A 21,208-nucleotide genomic window follows, 5' to 3' on the forward strand; every position below is an offset into this window, starting at 1 on the left:
TTTTTCTTTGAGTGAAAGTTTAGCTTCAAATGCAAACTCAACATTTTTGGAAGCTGGAACATATTTGTCAAAGTTTTCTAGCTCAAAAAATATCAATCTTCCTACTAGGGCATCCAAGCCTAGCTTGCTATTTGAATCACATCTTTTTTCTTGAAGAGTAGACACTTTGATTGCATAGATGGGAAACAAAGTTCTGAGAACTTTACTTACAACACTTTCTTCCTTGATTTCTCTTCCAGAAGCTCTGATTGCACTAACACTAACTTTGATTCTTTCCACATATTTGGCAACATTTTCATCTTTTCTCATTCTCATCTAACTAAACAGTCCTCTAAGGCTTTTTTCTTTGGCTCTCCTTACATTTTCATCACCACCATAGATATCCTTTAGCTTGTTCCACATATCAAGTTCACTCTCTCTTTTATTTTCAATTCAATCAACAGACTTGCACACACACTAGAAATCTCAACTTGACCTTTTATTTATACCTTCTAGATTGCCAAGTTGGCCCAAATTCAAATTACAATAACCAATATTCATCATCATTGTTGGATAGAATCAATACATAAAGTAATTAAGCTTCATATGCCAAAATAAGAAAAATCCTTCATAAGCTAACCCTGCTCAGGAGAAACTAACTTTGGAATGATTTCTTGTGTTAACCAATAGAAGCTCAGTTAACACTACGAACTTGTAAAAATCCTTTGGCAACTGAGTGAACTCGGCGAATACTAACTCTGTCCAACTTTCCCTTCATTAACCAAGTGAGCTTGGTTAACACTCTCTTTTGCCTAATTTCCTTTGATGCCTGAGTGAGCTCAGTATACAAAGTCATCTGTTTAGAGTAAACCTGTGAATGCTCGGTAGACAAGGAAATCTATCTTCACTAACCAAGTGAGCTCGGTAAGCACTATTTGTCAATTGATATGACATTTGTGTAACATCAAAGACACCACACAATTAATCAATAATATCCAACACAAGTGTCCAAAGACATTGTTCAATACCGAAAACCAAGAGTCCTTAATGACTCTGCCCATTAGAGATACTCCCCACAGTAGTCAAACAATAGTGCTCTATACCACTAGGCTAATACAATCTCTAGATCATCTACTTCAAAGTAGGTAGGGTCATAACCCCAAGTATAACTCTTAAGTACTCAAATGTATATTTAGGCAAAGTCTTAGTAAAGATATATGCAATCTGATCTTTAGTACTGACATACTCCAATATGATCTCTTTTTCTAGCTACCTTCTCTCTCAAAACATGATACTCAATATATATATTCTTTGTCTTAGAATGCAGTACAAGATTCATAGACATACTTACAGTAATTGTGTTATCACAGTATATGATAATAGGTTGTGAACATTCTATCCAAATATTCTTCAATATCTACTTCATCCACATAACTTGATTACAATTATTTGTTGTTGCTACATACTCTACCTTAGTTGTACTCTATGAAATAAAATATTGTTTCTTGCTTAGCCAAGAAACCAATCTTTTTCCAAGAAAGAATGATCCACCACTAGCAATTTTTCTATCATTCATATTGCCTGCCCTATCTGCATCAGTATAAGAACATAGAGTGAAATCACTTGATCTTTCATACCATATCCCATAATTAGATATTCCTTTCAAATATTTGAATATCCTCTTTACTACTGCATAATGACACTCCTTAGGATTAGCTTGAAATCTAGCTACAATCCCGACTGCATTTTCTATATCTTGTCTAGTGTGAGTCAAATACAATGCAAACCTCCAATCATGCATCTGTACTTCTTCTTCTCAACTATAGGTGTCTCATCTTTGCTAGAAAACTTGCGACCAATTATAATTGGTGTACCAACAACCTTACAATTTGCCAATCCAAATCTTTTTGATAAGTCCTTCAAATACTTAGCTTGTGAAATGAAAATGCCATCACAATTTTGCACAATCTGTAAACCTAAAAAGAAATTCATTTCTCCTATCATACTCATTTAAAACTCATTCTTAATTTCTTCATAAAACTTATCACTTTCTTCATCATTGCCTCCAAATATTATGTCATCAAAAAATATTCATATTATCAGAAAACCATTCTCAATTTCTTTCAAATACAAGTTACTAACTATTGTACGTTTAGCTAATCCAAGTTTTTCCAAATACTTGTCCAACCTTGCATACCAAGTTCTAGGTACTTGCTCCATACCATATATAGATTTCTTCAATATGCATACCATATATTTTTCTTTTGTTAGAGGAAAACCTTTAGGCTACTCAATATATACCTCTTCTTCAGGTTCTCTATTCTGGAAAGCTACTTTGACATCCATCTTATACACTTTGAATTTCTTGCTCACTGTATAAGCCAAAAAAATCTTACTACTTCCATTCTGCTACAAGGGCACATGTCTCCTCATAATCTATTCCTTCTTGTGGTGAATAGCCTTTGCATACAAGTCTAGCCTTGTTTCTTACAACTTTTCCTTATTCATTCATCTCATTTCTAAATGTCCATTTGGTTCTAATAACATTCTTGTCATTAGGTCTAGGAGCTAATTCCCATGTGTCATTCTTTAGAATATAATCTAATTCTTCATCCATTTCTTGAATCCAATGATCATGTTTGCATGCTTCATCTGCACTTTTAGGTTCTACTTGAGAAATCAAACATAGTTCCTCATTAGCTTTGTTCCTTGTCATCACTCCTTTGTCTTCGCTTTGAATTATCTTCTTAGGAGGGTGATTCTTTGTCAGATCCCCATTAGAGGTAGGAGTTGCTAACTCAAATCTTAGTACTTGTATTGGCTCAAATATTTCCCCTCTTTCCTCAACAATTTTCACACCATCCTACAAATCATTGTTAGTCTCAAAGAAAACTTCTACATTCTGCCTAACAATTCCAGTATTGTCTTCTTCTTCATTAGAGTTTTAATCCATCATATTTTCCTGAATTCTGAACTTTTCATCAACTTTTATGTCTACACATTCAACTATTGTCTTAGTTCTATGATTAAAACATCTGTAAGCTTTTCTTTTCAATGAATAACCAAGAAACATACCTTCATCACTTCTTGGATCAAAGTTACCAACATCATCATCTCTCTTAATGTAACACTTAATTCTAAAGATTTTGAAATACATTGTTGAAGGTGTATGACCAAACCACAATTCATAAGGGGTCTTACTCATACCTTTTCTGATCTATACTCTATTCATGGTGTACACTATTGTATTTATTGCTTCTCTCCAAAATGTCTTAGATACATCATTTTCAAAAATCATTGCTCTTGTTGCCTCTAAAACTGATATGTTCCTCCTTTTTGCAATCTCATTTTTCTAAAGGGTCTTATGTGAGGATAACTATCTCTTAATTCCATTTTCTTTACAAAACATGTTAAACTCTCTAGAGGTGAACTCTCCTCCTCTATCCAATCTTAAACATTTTATCTTAACACTAGATTCATTCTCAACTTTATTCTTAAATATCTTAAACTTTTCAAATGCTTCATATTTCTCTTTAACAAATGCTACCAACATCATTCTAGTGAAATCATCAACGAAAATCATGAAATACCTTTCTCCATAGAATCCTATTTTCCTAATAGGGTCACTTAAATCTATGTGAATAATTTTTAGCTTCTCTATAGTAGTGAACTTCTTACTGGGAAATGATATCTTCTTTTGCTTAGCCATAATACATTCTTTGCACACAAAATTAGTAGGCTTCATTATCTTAGGAAAATTTCTAACCGTAAATGTGCTACTAACCTTCACAATAGTAACCAATTGTTATGCACTTTTGCAACTGAACATGTCATGTTAGTGGAATTCAACTAAAATACATTACCTTTGGACCTTGTTCCTATTCTAATCAACTTACCATCTTTATCTTTGATAATGCAAGAATTTTATATGAATTTCAAATGATAAACTTTATCCACTAACTATCCAACACTCAACAAGTTGTGATTTAATCCGTCAAAAAGTTAAACATCATCAGTGTTAGTCTTTCCATCAAGAGTAATAGATCCTATCCCTATAATGTTACAAGCTGCATTGTTACCAATACTAATAATACTTCCATCATGATTTTTAAATTGAAAAAACTTGTTGATGTCACCAGTGATGTAATGTGAACATCCACTATCTATTATCTAATCAGATTTCTTTTCAACTTGGGAAACTAGATATTTTTCTTCTCTAATTTATTTGTCAAGACCATCTTCTTTAATGGCTACAAATCCTAGCTCATCATCAGTTTCACTATGGACTCTTTCATCAGATTCCTCATCTTCATTTACATACAAACAATTTCTTGGTCTTTTAGGCTTAAACTTTCCCTTATACTTTTTCTCCCTTTTAGGAAATTTAGATGCATAATGACCAAATTCATTACAAGTACAACATTTAAGGATATTCTTACCATCTAGATCTCTTCTTACAAGATGGGATATACCTTATTCAATCCTCCTATCTTCATTAGATCTGGTTCTACTGCTACTAGCAAAATCTCCATGAGTGCTTGCACTTCTAGAAAAAACTTGGCTGAACACTTAAGGAAATGAAGGTTATCTACATTCTTGTCAATTATTTAGACTATCTCAAACCTACTTCTATTGCTTCCAATATTCCAAGCAAATTTTCCCTAGAAAACTTCTCAGTACGAGGTATCAATAGTTCAATCATCTATTCTACTTGCTTGAATGGTGGTGTCAAAATTTTCAAGATCTTCCACACAACTTCATCTTCTTCCTTGGTTCCACCATATGATTTGATTCCTACAATAATCTTAGACATCCTACCAACATAGCTTCTTACAGATTCATCTTCCATCATTTTAGCATGTTGAAATGAACATATCTAGTTCTGTAATCTTATGCTCTTTGTATGTGTATCACCTTTAGAAATAGATTCTAATATTTTTCAAATCTCATGAGACATTTGTAGTGACTTTACTTGATTATATTCATTCTTTGGAAGAGATAACAATAAGGCTTCTCTAGCCCTCATATTCCACATAAACATATCTCTTTCTACTTCACTGCATTCTTCAAGCTTCTCTTCTTTCACAATTGTATAGCTAACTTTTGTTAATAAGCAATAATCTAGACCCATACATAGAAGATGAGTCTTCATCTTCTCTTTCCAACTATCATAGTTGACTCCATCAAATTTAGGACTATCCTTTTTAAAACTATTTGCCATTAATCTCCCAAATTTGTTAAGCTTTCTCTTCAAGGACTTGCTACTTTAATACCAATTGTTAGAATATAAAGTCCACCAATATAACTGAGATGGGTAGGGGGAATGGGTTGAATCAGCTATCCAACTATTATCTCAATTATCAACCTTGTTAAGTCTTAAGCATATGAGCAATATAATTAGAAACCACTAAAAGATATTCATGAAAAATAACACCAAATATGTTAACTAGGGAAAACCCTAGTGGGGATGGTACCCACAAGATGATGTTGTAATATAAATATTCCTTATTAGACAATAGACCCTTTTAGGAGTCTATGAAATGCATTCAAGACATATTAGTCCCTATTAGGAGTTGTAGAAGGTAGATGGACCCACTATCCAAATAGCTTTAGGGGCAAGACCAATGAACCCACTATCCAAATGATCTCTATATTATTCCTTATAGAATAATAGAATTTAACTATATTGTTCCTTCCCTTTCTATGTCCTATCAACCAAACTTCTACTCCTTTTGATCTTGGTACCAGATCACCAACTTTGTATCCAATAATCTTTAGATCACTTACTTGCATTCACTAAACACTTTGATCCTTTTCAAATTTCCTAGCACACTTTGCAAATGATACTTAACCACACACTTTACAAACAAGGAAAACATCTTTCCTTTATACCATGTCTTCAAATAATTGTAATTACAATAGCACTGTTAGCTCCTAGTCTATATAACTTATTCACACATACAACTTCAAGGCTTACACACTCACTGACATCATCATTAGACTTGTTGGTCTGATTTTTACAAAAGAAAATTTTCATAAATTTAGATATAAAAATCAAAATAAGTTATATGTCTTGCCTACTAGGGTTTTGTAATATGTCTTTGCAATTTTAAAACCCTATGAGAAACCCTTTTAAAATCAAGCTTTGTGTCCCAATTAAGCATGCTAGGCCTTGTCCTTTTTAAATTTTACTGGGTGGTCAACTTTTTGAATTTGGAATATTCCTTCTGGATCTATTTAAAATCCCACTTTCCTATTTCTTATTCCCAAAGTTTTCACATCATCAGATCTTTGCAAGATCTATAGTGGTCATTATGTCACTTAAAGGAAGTGCGAGGATTTTAACTTATGCAACATAGCAACTATCGCAAAATGGAAGGACAATGTTGTAAAGTGGAGATTCAATACTAGATCTTTTAATTACTCTAAACTTTGAGGCAAGGTGGTTGGTGTTAGAACTGTCAGCCCTAGAGAAGGGACTAGATGGAAAAGGTACAATCAGTGTCATCAAGGTTTGGTATTTTTTGTCAAGTCACTATGTCACAACCAACAAATGAAAGAACCTTGTTAGTAGTGACATAGTGCCTTGCCAAAAATTTAAGAAAAGGTGGGAGATTATGAAATGGACGGGCATCGTAAAATTCTTGGTTGTTAGTGTAAGTATGTAACTTCAATTCCCTGTCAGACAAATTGATTGCAGTAATCATGGTAGAACGTGGATATTTTTCATAGTACCAGGTTTTCAAAGGGATTTAAGGAGGTCACTATGTCACAATTAGGAAATGAAAGAATCCTGCTGGTAGCAACATAGCACCTTGAAGGAAAAAGGGAATGCAACAACAACTCTAAAAGGAGGGTCCCACATATCACCTTCATTAGCAGCAAGCCATGTCATCACTTTGACATGTTAACATCATTTGAGCACATGTGTGTTTTGTGCACTAGAGTTTGCAAGAAATATGTGAGGTTGCTATGTCGTAACTAGAAAATCCTTGTTTTCTACCAGTAATGACATAGCGCCTTATCGAAAAAGATGAAACACGACAAGGTTCTATTTTATGGTGGCATAAGAAATGATTAAAATGTTATATGACTGGATAAAATGTAAGAATATTTCCAAGTCACACATTATGTGGAATCACACTCAAATGAAAGAGGAGATGAAGAATCTTGATCGTTGGATTAAAATTCAATCAACAATCATTGCCAAGTCACTATCAAGAGTTGCACATTGATTATTTAATGCGACATGGAAACTAAGGAAAGGAATGCATGGACTCACCATAGTTAAAGTAAAATAAATGTAGCTTCCTCACTGTTAGATCAGATGCACATCAATGGTGGGTGCTTTGTCGCTATAAGGAGTTGCTCATTCTTTAAGGATAACAATATAGTGACCAAAGGAAGAAAAGGGGGGGCCCACCACAATCATATTGAATTACTAATCAAATGGACATCATTAGATTGAGATGGCATCAATGACTGTCATTATGTCACATGGATAAAATGCTCACTTTTTATGTATGGCAACATAACGACATTGCGACATGTGTCCTCAAGTGCTAGTGGGTCTAGTCAAAACTGCCCATAGTAAAAGAAAAGATTATGTGGAGAAAGCTTACTAGATTAATTTCTAGCTTAGCAAGTGGAAAATGAGTTATCCTTGGTTTTATTCCTAGATCGTCAAATTTTTGGAGATCGACGGCTTAGTTTTAAAATATGAATGTGGTGTCACCTTGTTTTCCTTACAACTTATTTATGAAGAATGAAGGCTCCTCATGCAAACCAGTAACAAGATATATTTTCATATGCAAAAAAATCTCTAGACTTCCAAAAGAATTCAAAGCTATCAAAACTTGTGCTTGGGGTGATCAAGATGTGAGAGGATTCCTACTTGTTCGTAGAAGTATTGCAGAATTGTAGAGAAGAGTAGCAGAGAATTAAGTAAGTCCTTGTTCTCACTATAAATATTTAAGTACTCTAGTTTTGTACAAATTGTATCCACCATGCCTCTAAAGAAGGTTTTCTCTCATCAAGAAGATTACTTGGCTAGAAATATTCATGATGATCTCCTTGAATTGTAACCTGTGTCAACAAATGAGATTGTTGAAGTAAAGAAATTAATTTCTTTAAACCCTAGGCTTAAAATTGTTGATGGATTGTATGATAAAGGAAATCAGGTTGGGGATGCCAAAACTACTTAAATAGGGCTCACCCTTTTAAAAAGTGGTTCTTAGAAAGGAAATTATTTGCCCCTCATGCCAATATCTAGAATTTTGACTTGGGAAAGCTAGTGGTCCCTAGTGTCTTCATTGATGCTGATTTATTAATGACTATTGCTAAAAACTATGAACCAACAATTAAGGTAGTAAGAAGAATAGATGGTCAATGCCTGATCATAGTAAGCCCTGAGAAAATTAGGGAAGTATGTGGCTTGACGCTACTATAAGATTTTGATATACCCATTGATCTACAAGGTCTAGAAAAAGAATATGTGTCTAAAAAGGATAAAATCAGGTAGGGTACATTGAGGGCACATATAGGCACAATTATAAACTTTCCTATGATTATAGCCTCCTCTAGGGAGCCTTTCAAGAAGGAATATTTCACTTCCTGGGCTGTGGAAATACACCTGACTCTATGTAGGGTTTTTGGGGAAGATGAACAAAATTTTAGGAATATTAGTTTCATGTATATGATAGCTCAGATTTCTTCTTTTGGTGTTGATATTATTTTTTATTCCACCTCCTACTTAGCAGAAGAAATCCATATAGGCTTGGTAAGAATTGCTAAAAGCAAGATTGAAAAAGCTTTTGGTCATTATTCTCTACTGATGCACATGTTCTTGTTCAAAGGAGCAACATATTTTGGTAAAGAAATGCATTTGAATAGAGATAATGAGGGAGAGGCTCTGTTAGTTAAGCTATGGAGTGTAGACATGACTTGGGATGCAAAAAATGCCAATTTTGTCAGGTTTGATAGATATTTTGCATCAAAGTTGAGGTGCCTTTTATTAAGTGATAATCCCAGAGTGCCTAAGGTACTAGTAAATTTTATTAGACCCATGGATAACCCATCTAGTTTGAAAGTATCTCATAATTGGGGAGACATTATACCATACCCTATTTCTATTTTTATTAGATTTTATGGTTTCCAAGGGACTCCTCATGTTTTGCCTTACCAAGTGCCACTGAAGATAGGAATAGCTAAGATATTATGGCAGTTGGGAGGATTGGAGGAGAAATATTTGGTGAAAAGAGGAAGAGGTTCAATTTTCCCAACTTGTACTGTGGCCCACCATTTTGTTATTACAAAGGGAGGCTAGTTGTTTTTGTACAAAATTTTAGATCAATATAAAATGGCAATGTCTCATCCCCATTTTTGTGACACTGAGGATTTTTTATGACTTGGCTTTTAGACACAGAGCTAAGTTGGGTAAAATAAAACATGAGTCTTATTACCCTAAAGACATAATAAGGAATGAGTTTTCTTTGCAAGAGCAAGAGACCAAAAAGGAAAAGTGGAGAGTCTTTTCAAGAGTTTTGGAATTTATACATTATTTTGATAAGGATTATCAACCTCTCAAGAATGCAAAAAATAGAGGCAGATAGAATAAGAAAACTCATGAAAAGTTTTCCTAAGATAATGGAAACAATGAATAGGAAGAAGCAATTCTTTATTAATGCTTATCTTGATAAAGCTAGAGAGGCTATGAAAAAGTTGGCATTTACTCCCAATGTTGGAGCTGGGCAATTGATAGTCCAAAAAAGATCAAGCTACAATATAATCCAAAATAAGAAGACCACTGTGGACAAAGGCAAAAAAACTAGGATCCACTAGTGCTATCTGGGAAGAAAGACCTGATGACCACTCTCCTAAGAGGCAAAAAATAATGAAAGAACAAGGTTCTCACATTGAGGAATATTCACCCACTCAATCCCCTTTGTAGATTGGAGAGGATCATTTCACTAGAGAGTAGGTTGAAAATCAAGGGTCCCAAGGAGGAGTATTCATTACACAGGCATAGCTAGATGAAGGAAACCTTCCAGAGCCTCCAATGCCAAGTCTTGATTTTATAGTGGTAGATTATAGAGGAAGGTAATTAGACCCTATAATAGAATAGGCCATTCATGATTTTTTATCTGATGAGAATTTTGTTAAAATAAGAGCCTTCTGCCAATTTGCATGGAGAGAAAATATGAGAAAATATGAGGAAAGGTGCAATAAATTGAGGACTAAGCACCTAGAAATGGAGGAGGCAGCCATGCAGAATCAAGTTAAAGATGAAATGATGCAAGAGTTCCAAAATATAACCCATGAAGAGGGGAGACAAATGGTGAAAGCATCAAATATTCTACTACTACCCAATTGGGATATAGTAGATCCCTAGTTTTTAATTCTATTTCAAATAAACTTGATTTACATGATCAAGATAAGAAGGAAATAAAAGGCACCACCTTTAGTGAGGACCATGCTACCTTACTTATTTGGTCACTAAGGAAAGGATCTAGGGCTGCATCATCATGGCCAGATGATACTAGTTTAATGGGGGGTATCATTGTAAAAAGAGTGGCAGATACCACCCATGTAGAGGCTACACATATTAATGTTGGAACATCTCACTTGGTTCTAGCTACTGTAGAGAAAGAAAAGAAGGCAATATTTGAATTGTAGTGTAAATATGAAAAGGTTTTAGAAGCCTATAATAAAGAAGTTCAAAAGAGAATTAAAATTGATACTAAGGTGTTGGGACAATCTACTAGGCCTTAGATCACATACCCTCACTCACCAGTGAAACCTTTTAAATCCACTCCTCTTATTGAGATCCTTGATACACCACAAAGGCCATAATATTATGCAGCTAAAGACTTTGAAGAGAAGAAGAGCAAATTGTGGGCTTTACATGTAGAGTTAAATGTGTAGTATGAGGACAAACTGAGAAAGGCTTTGATGTATTTGGTTGATAAAATTGAATGGCCATTATTTTATGATCAATTAGAAAAAGTAATAAACATATGGGATGAAATAAAGTCAAGTGATGAAGCCTTGAAACCTATTGTCAATAAGTGGAGTAAGAGAAGAAAGAAAATCACATTCTTGTGCTACTCTGTCATAAGGTCTTCACATGATCACATTGAAATAACTTATGATCTTGCTCATGATCTCCTAGAATTTGATGATAAGAGAGTTGAGCTACAAAGAAGAATTGTTAGCTATTTGGATAAGTACAAGAGTAAGAAATTTTATTTATTCCCACTTGTTTTGGATAAGAAAAATAAAGACGAATGGGGTAAGGAATTAGATGATCTATTTTGTTTAAGAATGAATGAACTCATAAATGAAAAAGGACATGCATGGTGGGAAGCCACACCAAAAGAAATAGTGAAGGTCCAGTTATTCTTTGATTCTTTAAAGCAAGATTTTGTTAGTATTGATAAAGAGGAAGAATATGTGATAAAAAAGAAAAGTGATATTCTGTAGTTTAACTGGCTAGATGACACCCTCTTTGACAAGTGGATGGCTGATGTTGCTTTTGATGAGTAGTGGGAAGAGGTTGAGAGTGATGATGATGAGATGAATCTAGATGAAATATAGACCATTGATACACCTTTGGAAGATCAGAGGAGAGAAGAAGAAAAAGAAGGGCAATCATCTCATGTGGAAAGTACCTTGGGCCAGATGGATGATGTGGCAGAAATGAAACCAAATATAACTGTCACCTTGGTAGTACATGATGATGCAAGTGGAAATGCCATAGTACTAGTGAATTTGTAGGAATCAGAGACTGACACATCATTAGCAAACTTGATAGCTACAATGCCGAGGACTCAAAATAACTAAAAGTCAATCATGGGATTTGTAGCATTTGAAAATGTGATAGAAGAGGGGCCTAGCAAAAGAATAATCTAATATATAAGTTTTTTTGTTACACAATTTTTTGTCTTTTTGTGACAACTAAATGTAAATATCTTTTTTTTAGTTGACATCTATCAGTTCTCTATGCCTAAAGCTTGTTGCATCTCACTCTATTTAAGTGAGATTCCAAGGCTAGAGAAGGGTCCAATTTCATTGTTAATTTTGGTTTATACTGAATATGGTTTGGTCTAGTTTATTAGTGCAAAACTTATGATGTATTTTCTCTACAAATACTTGGGAATATATTGATTTTACAGGGGTCTAATGTTTTTTCTAGAGTCATTCTAAGTTTTATTACAATTGTATACAAGTTTCAAAGAAGATTAATACAAAGTTGAATTGTTCCCATCTCCGTTCTTGCTGAATTTTGTCTCCATTGTTATTACCTTGTCATTCTAATGTTGGGTGAGAAAAGCTTGTCCAAATGAATGTTATTCATTTAGATTGTATTTCAATTCATTATTGCTATTGATTCAATGAATTAAGTAAATGCTCTAGTAAATTTGATAGGGTTGCTAAGGTAATAGTAAGGATTTCTATAAGAATGAATTCCATTAAGAATTGCTGATAGTATTGGTTGTAATGCAATCAATTAGATCTATAAATTGAAGTAGACTATGAATCCCAATAGATAAAACACTGATCTAGTCAGTCTAGTCTGTAGATAGAGAGATCATGAATAAGCACCAATTTTAAAATCAAAATCAATTTTATTTTACCATTTGAAGAGTTTCAAAGAGGGTCAACACTCGTTTACATTTTATTTTTGAATCTTAGATAGCTACTATTTTCAAAAATATTTGTAAACCTAAGAAGAATTGTGACCAAATCTACTTATAAGGAATGTATATCATCATAAAATGTCAAGGAATTGATAAACTATGTATATGTTAGAGATAAGAGATGAGAATTAGAATGAAAATAAAATGATTCTCATACAACAACATTCTTTTGAATCATCCCCTAGGTATACTCACCTTGGTTTTGTAGAGTCTAGAGAGTAGAAAACTACTCTTGGTTTTGTTGAAGCTGGATCCAAATAATATGCATACATAATTGTTAATAGGAATTAGCTAGTCCCTAGATTTGTGAGTATTATTATCTTGGTATTGAGTGTTTGTCGTTTAGTAGTTGAAAAACACCAACAAGACTATCTTCTATCACCGGCTAATTGTACATCTCTGGATTATATCTCTGTTAGAAAATATAATGCAATCACCAAAAATTGCTTCTCAGGTATTCTGTCTCTAAAATTCTCTCTATAAATTAGGCATATATTCTATACACCTTTGAATTAATTTACACACATCGAACCCTATCATCAAGACAGAGTGAGGAATCTGTCCTTAACCACACATCTCCTAAACATCAAAACTATATCCGTATGACCATGATCTCTATCTGTTACTCTATTGGTCTTCACATAATCATTTCTATGTTGACATCACTGACAAACATAGTCATGAATACAACATGTCAATACTACCACATGACCTCCAATGCTTAGGATACTCCCCTAAAGGAATACCATCAATATTCATGCTAACAACTACTCTTTAGGGAGAGTATTGAAACAATAGGTGTGTATTGAAACCTTTGGAATTGTTGTTAAAGGGGGACATGATGTACTGAACAAGTTAAATAATGTGCAAATAAAGGGGAAGGATACTAGCATGAGGGGGAGAATTTATAGAAGAAAAGTCGTGGAAGATAGAAGTGGAAACATTTTATTTCCTGGTGATTTTTGTTGAACAAGATTATGCATTAAGTCAAGTAATACATAGCATATGCATACATGTGTGCCAAAGTGAAAGATTTTTGGCATAACTTATGGTGTTTTTAGTGATGATTTTATTGCACGATGACTGAATGTTGCATTGTCTTTATGTCAATTCTTGACCTAATGCTCCTAGTAGTTTGTTTCTAAGCATAATAATGGTGAATATAGTGTTTCACTAAGGTTTAGGGAGTGTTATCATCAAGAGAGAATTGGGGTTGTCTCTTGAAGAGTATATGTTGACCACTAACCATGTAGAGAAGAGGAAGATGATTGGTGAATTTATTATTCAACTACTATAATAGATAGTGACGAGTGATAGATTATATGATTGGTTTATCAAATCCATGTTTAATGAAGAAAAGTGATTATAGGTTGATGTGAAAAAGCTAGTGAAGCTTATGTGGTTACAATAGAAACTCATTATCATAATAGGTAAAATATTTATAGGATGGAAAGATAGTTGGTGAAGTAGTGGTAGGTGACCCATGAAGCTATGAAAGTTTGACAAATAGGTTAAAGAAGAATGAAATCTTGAGTGATGGTCAGTTGATGATTGGTAGCCAATAACAAGGTTGTAGTGACTTTGGATGAGTCAGCCATGATCCATTACTATGAATGTACATATGGAAGTGATGATCTAACATTGCATTGATTGAGAACAAGGTCTAGAGAAGCTTTTAGAGGAAGCAAGTGGTTGGTCAAAATATGTTTGACCTCTGGCATAAAATTCTATGAATTAGTTATTGTAGTCATGTAAACGTGTTATAGATCATAATATATTATCTTATGGTGGTTCAATATAAGTGAGACATTTGAATTTCATAACACTAATATATTTAGGATTTGGTTAAGTTGGTACAAAAGGTAAACTAGTATGAATAGGTGAAAGAACAACACTTTTTTTTTGTTGATCATGGTCCAATTTGTGCACTGAAGAAGTGGAAGGTGGGCTCCATCCAAGAAAAAGAGAAGAGTGTTGAGGAGTGAGTTTGAACTTAAGTGGATCCAATTAGGCATAGGTAGTATTATTTTACATTTCATTCTTTCTATTGTTCCCTAATAGTTGTAACATGTGCAACCCCTTGACTGGGTAGATCCTTATAGATCCTTAATCTGAATCATTTAACTCAATAGCACTTTGGATAGTGTTCAAATTCCTTTAACAGTGTTATCCCTAAAAATTTGAATTTCCTAGCTTGGATAGAGTTAAATCCCATAGTAGGGTGACACCCAACAATGTCTTTGTAACTCCTAATAGGGTAAAGCTCCTCATAGGACATGCTTCAGAAGAGTACATTATCTATGGGTACTAATCCATAGCATATTTTTTATTCAATTTAGGTTTTTGCATAGCCAAAATACCTGTGTCAAATGTGTGGATGATTTCATATGATAGACTCTCTTGTTTTTTTCTATTGGGTTGTTTATTAGTTAAAGGTTAAAGAAGCTGAAAAAGTTTGTTGTTTGGTCAATTATAGATTCACCCCTACCCAATAATATAATCACATAGGATCAAAAATCAACTACTTAATCAACCATCTAAGTATGGTACCAAGTATATAAAGTCGTGTAAGATGAATAGTCATTTTTTATGGCTAATAATTTTCCTTGCATTTTTAAGGGAGATTCAATGTTTCATCATTATATGTGTTGGTGTGATTAAATATTGTCAATTACACTTTACTTTAGTTTACTAAGTATAATGCATTTTCATATTACTTTTTAAGCTGACACATAGAAGTTTGCACTTTATTTGAGCATATGTTGTCTCACACCTCTCTTTGTGTGACAAACCTTTGTGTTCTTATCCTCTCATTGTTGCACATACTTTCATGCACAATGGAGGATAATGCACCTTTGTTAGACATGTGCTTAGTTATGATTATTATCACTTGCATGACTTCTAGTTATACTATGTTGCCTATATATTCAGGCACGTCTACATTGTATCTCATTATCTAATTATCTATTCATTACCCATTATCATTTGATCAATATTGAATCATTTATTTGCCTCTCTTATGCTATCAATTGAGATTTTAGATCTTGGCATATCCATTCTTTTTCTTAGGCCAATTCTTACATGGTATTCGAGCTTGAGCTAGATTCTTAAATGTTATCAAAGCTGAAGGAGCATTCATTGATTAGCCATTGGAGAGCATCATTTGTCTCATATTTTGGAGGGCTATTATTTAGATATGCAATATCAATAGTTATTGGGAGCACCTAGAGTAAGATCTAACCTTGTCAGTATGTCCAAGTGGTTGTTTCCATGAATTTTGACTATAAATTCTTCATAACAATTAGAATTGAGGCAATTATTTTTTTGTAAACCAAACTTAGGAGCCCAATTTTTCAAATTATATCTGGTTAATTTTTGTTTACAAAATACTTTTTGAAAGAGATCCTCTTTTTTTTTCATCATTTGCAGTGGAGCTTATCAAATTAGATCTACTGAGTGAAGTTACCAAGTGGTCAAATCTCTACTTATCCCCATGCAAGGAATGTGAGACTACAATCAATTCAGATAGTGGACCAAATTATTGTATCAACATTCACATCAAGTGATTTTTGGATCCCAAGTAGAACACAACACTTGAACTAGTATGTAGAAGGAAAAGTTGTACAAATCTTAGTTGGAAGATTATCACTGAGATGAGTACACTAAGTTCTTCTACATTGAAAACTTTCCCACCCGTGCTCTGATAACTGAAGATCCCTTGTTAGACCCAATCTAACCAAGACTCATATCATCTTTTCCTTCACCAAAGCCCTATTAATATTAATGATACATAAATAAAATTTATATGCAAATATATCTAATATCAAAAAATAATAATGCACACAAAAGAGGACATAAGACATAAATATTTAATGTGGTTCACCCCATCCTAGGCAATTTCCATTGAACAAAAAGTTCAATGTTTCTATTGTCTACTGGTTAAAACTTGATTACAATATGTAATCCCTTACAACATGATACCATCGCAAGAAGCTATTATCAAATCACTCTACATGAAATACCTATCCCTAATCCATTTTATACAAGATTTATGTCACTTACAAAATTAGGGTTAAAATAACTACAACATGTCGACCTATAGAAAAATGGCCAATAAAATAGGCCCAAAAACAATGGAATTAAGGAGAGTGTACAATACTTCCCTTACCGATCACTAAAAACTAACAATCTCCCACTTGGGGACTAATCAAGCTATACACTAGACAACAATCTCCCACTTGGAGACCAGCCTTGTGGCAATACCACTACTCCATGAGGATCCTATTGGATTGAACCACCTTGGACTTAGTTGTTCCTTTATTCTATTCAATCTAGAAGACCAACCAGAGCTAAAGAGGAGTTCAACTTCTTCCTTATTATGACCATTGTAAACTTATCTATTGGATTATCATTTGTATATATCTTGTAAAGATTTAACCATCCATCATCCAAAACTAACCAAATGAAATGGTATCACAATTGTATGTATTTTTCTTTGAATACAAAGAAAAATTCTTGGCAAGATAAATGAGACTCTAACTATCAGTATAGAGATAATTATCCCTTTATAGATGTTCCAATTCTTCCATGAAGAATTGAATCCATATCATCTCCTTGGTTACCTCTATAGTAGAAACATAATCTTCTTCTATAGTGGATAAAGCATTCACCTTCTGTAACCAGGAAACCTAGGTCACTAATGTCCTACTAGTGGTAAATACATAACTTGTAGTACTCTGCCTGGTATCAAGATCCCCTACCAAATCTGAGTCAACATAGCCCTGTAAATCAATAGTAGAGTCCTCAAAATGTAAACAAGTACTAGATGTTCCTCTCAAATATCTAAGAATCCATTTGAATTCATTTCAATGCTCAATCCCACGATGACTCATATACCTGCTAATTGTTAACGTAAATAATTAATTATTATTACACTTTACTTAAGTTTACTTAGGTTAATCTATTATTTTATTATTTATTAGTTAGACACCTAGGAGCATGCATACTCATATGAGTTGTCTTGTTGACAACACAAGAGTTAGCAACTCTAATTTAGCACATGGTGTCTACAACATAGGAGTTTGCATATTTATCTGAGTTGTCATGTAGACAATATAGTTGTTTGTACTCTAATTAACCACATGGTGTCTACAAAATCTTTTTACATGACACACCTATGTAAGCTTATCCTCTCATCATCACACTAACTTCTATTCTCAATGGAGGATAATCCACTCTTAGTGGACATGTGCTTAGTTATGAGTCTTATAACTTTGCTGAATCATAGCCATTCTAGAGGATTTTATATACACGAACTCCTAGTGTGTATGTACATCAATTCATTTTCATATTGTTATTTTGATCATACTTTATTGGTCCATATTGTGCTAGTGCTTGAGCTTCTTGATCTTGGGTGATTTTTCCCTAAGGAAAATTCTTACATGGTATCAGAGCCGAGGGAGATTCTCTTCGCATAGCCATTGGAAACCATTTTTTCTTCACCTCTCATAGGACCATGATTTAGATCCAGAGTATCTATAATTATTGGGAGCATGTAGAGCCAAAGTGGACCTTGCCATTGCATTAAGAGGATCAATTCGGTAAATTTTGGCTATAAATTTGCCTACCCTAGGCCATAGTCAAATTTGAGGCAAATTTTTTTGTAAACCAAAACCTGAAGGCATGATTTGTGGAATTGGTATGATCTCTTTAGATCTGTACAATTAATTTTTTAGATCTAAATATTTTTGTGTCTCTACATTTTTACTTTTTAGATTTGCATTTTATTTCTAAAATTCTGTGAAAAAATTGGCCTTTTAGGCCAGTAGGAGAGATTTTTTTCAGGACAAGATTGGAGCTTGCTGGTGCAAATTAGATATTGGCATCATATTTAGAAGGTCAAAAAACCCCCAAATTGACTTTTGTTTCATTAAAATCAGACATTTGAGGTGAAATCTAGAGTCAATTGATTTTTGGAGGTGCGACCAATGATTTAGGAAAAATAATTGCGAAGGTGATTTTCAAACAACAATATCTACCTCATACAAATTCCTTTTTTCGAGATTATTTTTTTGTTTTGGGTTAGAATTTCATGATCTACACATTAGTGCAGGATGTTTGAGATTTCTATTCCTGAATTTTCTACAAATAAAAAATCCTAAGTTTTGCAACTTCAAAGACTTTGTTCAAGCTCATTTGGACACATATTTAGGTTCTATTTTTTTTGAAAGTGAATTATTTTTTGTCTACTTTCTAGATCTGCAATAAGATTATAGGTTTGTGTGGATAGAAATAACACTTTAAAAATTAGGTCCTTTTTTATATTGTATTGCTTTGATAAAACTTCAAAATTGTTGAACATCTGAGCTATAGTGCTTAGTACTAGATTTGAACTCCAAGATGAGGTTGTAAATAGAAAAAATAGAAGCCCACTTTTGTCCATTTTGATAGGTGGCCTATTGTAAATGCACTACATATAGAGTTCCAAAAGAATCATTTTTGGGGGGGTTCTTTGATTGAGTGAATAGGAAGGTGTGTCTTGTGTTCTTGTGTCTCTCTTTCTCTCTTGTGCTCTTTTAATTCTTTGCATCATGGGTTCACCTTGTTGGTGTTTTTCAAATATTGAAAAACAAAAGCTCAATACCAAGATAATAATACTCACAAATCTAAGGACAAGCTACTTCATATTAACAATTATGTGTGTATATTATTTATTCCTAACTTCAACAAAACTAGAAACGATTTTCTACTCTTTAGGCTCTGTAGAACCAAGGTGGGTATACTTAAGGGATGATTCAAAATGAATGTTGTTGTATGAGAATTTTATTAGTTTCATTTTGATTCTCATCTTCTATCTCTGACATATACATAGCTTATCCATTCCTTGACATTTTCAAATGATATACATCCCTTATAAGCATATTTGGTCACAATTCTTCTCAGATTTGCAAGTATTTCTAGTAGTAGCTAACTAGAGCTTAAATGTTACATGCAAACAAGTACTGACCATCTTTAAAACTCAAGATTCAAAAAGTAAAATAAATTTGATTTTGATTTTAGACTTGGTACTTATTCATGATCTACCTATCTATAGACTCGATTAATTAGATCAGTGCCTATTCCATTGGGATTCAGAGTATACTCTAATTTATAGATCTAACTTGTTGCATTACAACAAATTTTATCAGCAATTCTTACTGGAATTCATTCTTACAAACATCCTTTCTATTACCATATTAATCCCATCAAATTCACTAAAAAATTTACTTAATTCATTGAATTAATAGCAATAATGAACTGACATACAATCTAAGTGAATTGCATTCAAGTGGACAAGCTTTTCTCACACAATATTAGAATAACCAGGTAATATCAATGGAGACAAACTTCAGTAAGAACAGATATGGGGACAGTTCAATTTTGTTTAATCTCCTTTGAAGATTTGCATACAATTGTAATAAAACTCTAAATAAGTCTAGACAAGACATTAGACCCCTGTAATATCAATGTATTCCAAGTATTTTTAGAGAGAATACATCATAAGTTTTTCACCCATAATTGGACCAAACCATGCTCAATATAAAACTAAAATTGTATTAGTAATCGGACCATTCTCTAGCCTTGGAATCTCACTTATATAATGTGAGATGCAACAAGCTTCAGGCCTAGAGAACTGTCAACTGTCAACTTAGACAAAAGATATTTACATTTAGTTGTCACAAAATACAAAAACTATGTAACAGAAAGGTAATACATCGAATTATTCTTGGTGGGCCCCTCTTCTATTACATCTTCAAATGCTACAAATCCCATTATTGGCCTTTATTCACTCTGAGTCCTCAACATATGTAGCTATCAAATTTTCTAGTGATGTGTTAGGCTCTGATTCCTACAAATTCACCTCTACTCTAGCATTTCCACTTATACCATCATGTACTACCAAGGTGATAGTTATATTTGGTTTCATTTCTGCCACATCATCTATCTAGTCCACCATATCTTTCACATGAGATGATTTCCCTTCTTTGTCTTCTTCTTTCCCATGCACTAGTGGAAGTGAGTCAATGATCTATATTTCATCTTCATGTGTCTCATCATCATCACTTTTAGCTCCTTCCAACTGTTCATCAGAAGCAATATCTGCCATCCACTTGGAAAAAAGTGTGTCATCTGACCAATTAAATTGCAAAATATCCTATTGCTTCTTGATAACATATTCACCCTCTTTGTCAATATCAAAAAAATATTATTTGAAAGAATCAAAGAATATTTGGGCTTTCACCATTTCTTTTATTGTAGTGGCCCACCATGCATGTCCTATCTCATTGATGGCTTTATTCATTCTTAGACAAAAAAAAATCATATAATTCTTTAGCCCATTCATCTTTAGTTTTCAATTTATTTTTCCTATTGAAATCATGTGGGAATAAATCAAATTTATGGCTATTATACTTATCCAAATAGCTAACAATTCCTCTTTGTAACTCAACTCTCCTATCATCAAATTCTATGAGATCATGAGCAAGATCATA

Source organism: Cupressus sempervirens, chromosome 4, assembly GCF_028749045.1.
Source record: "Cupressus sempervirens isolate cs-2001-9-10 chromosome 4, ASM2874904v1, whole genome shotgun sequence".
NCBI lineage: Eukaryota > Viridiplantae > Streptophyta > Pinopsida > Cupressales > Cupressaceae > Cupressus > Cupressus sempervirens.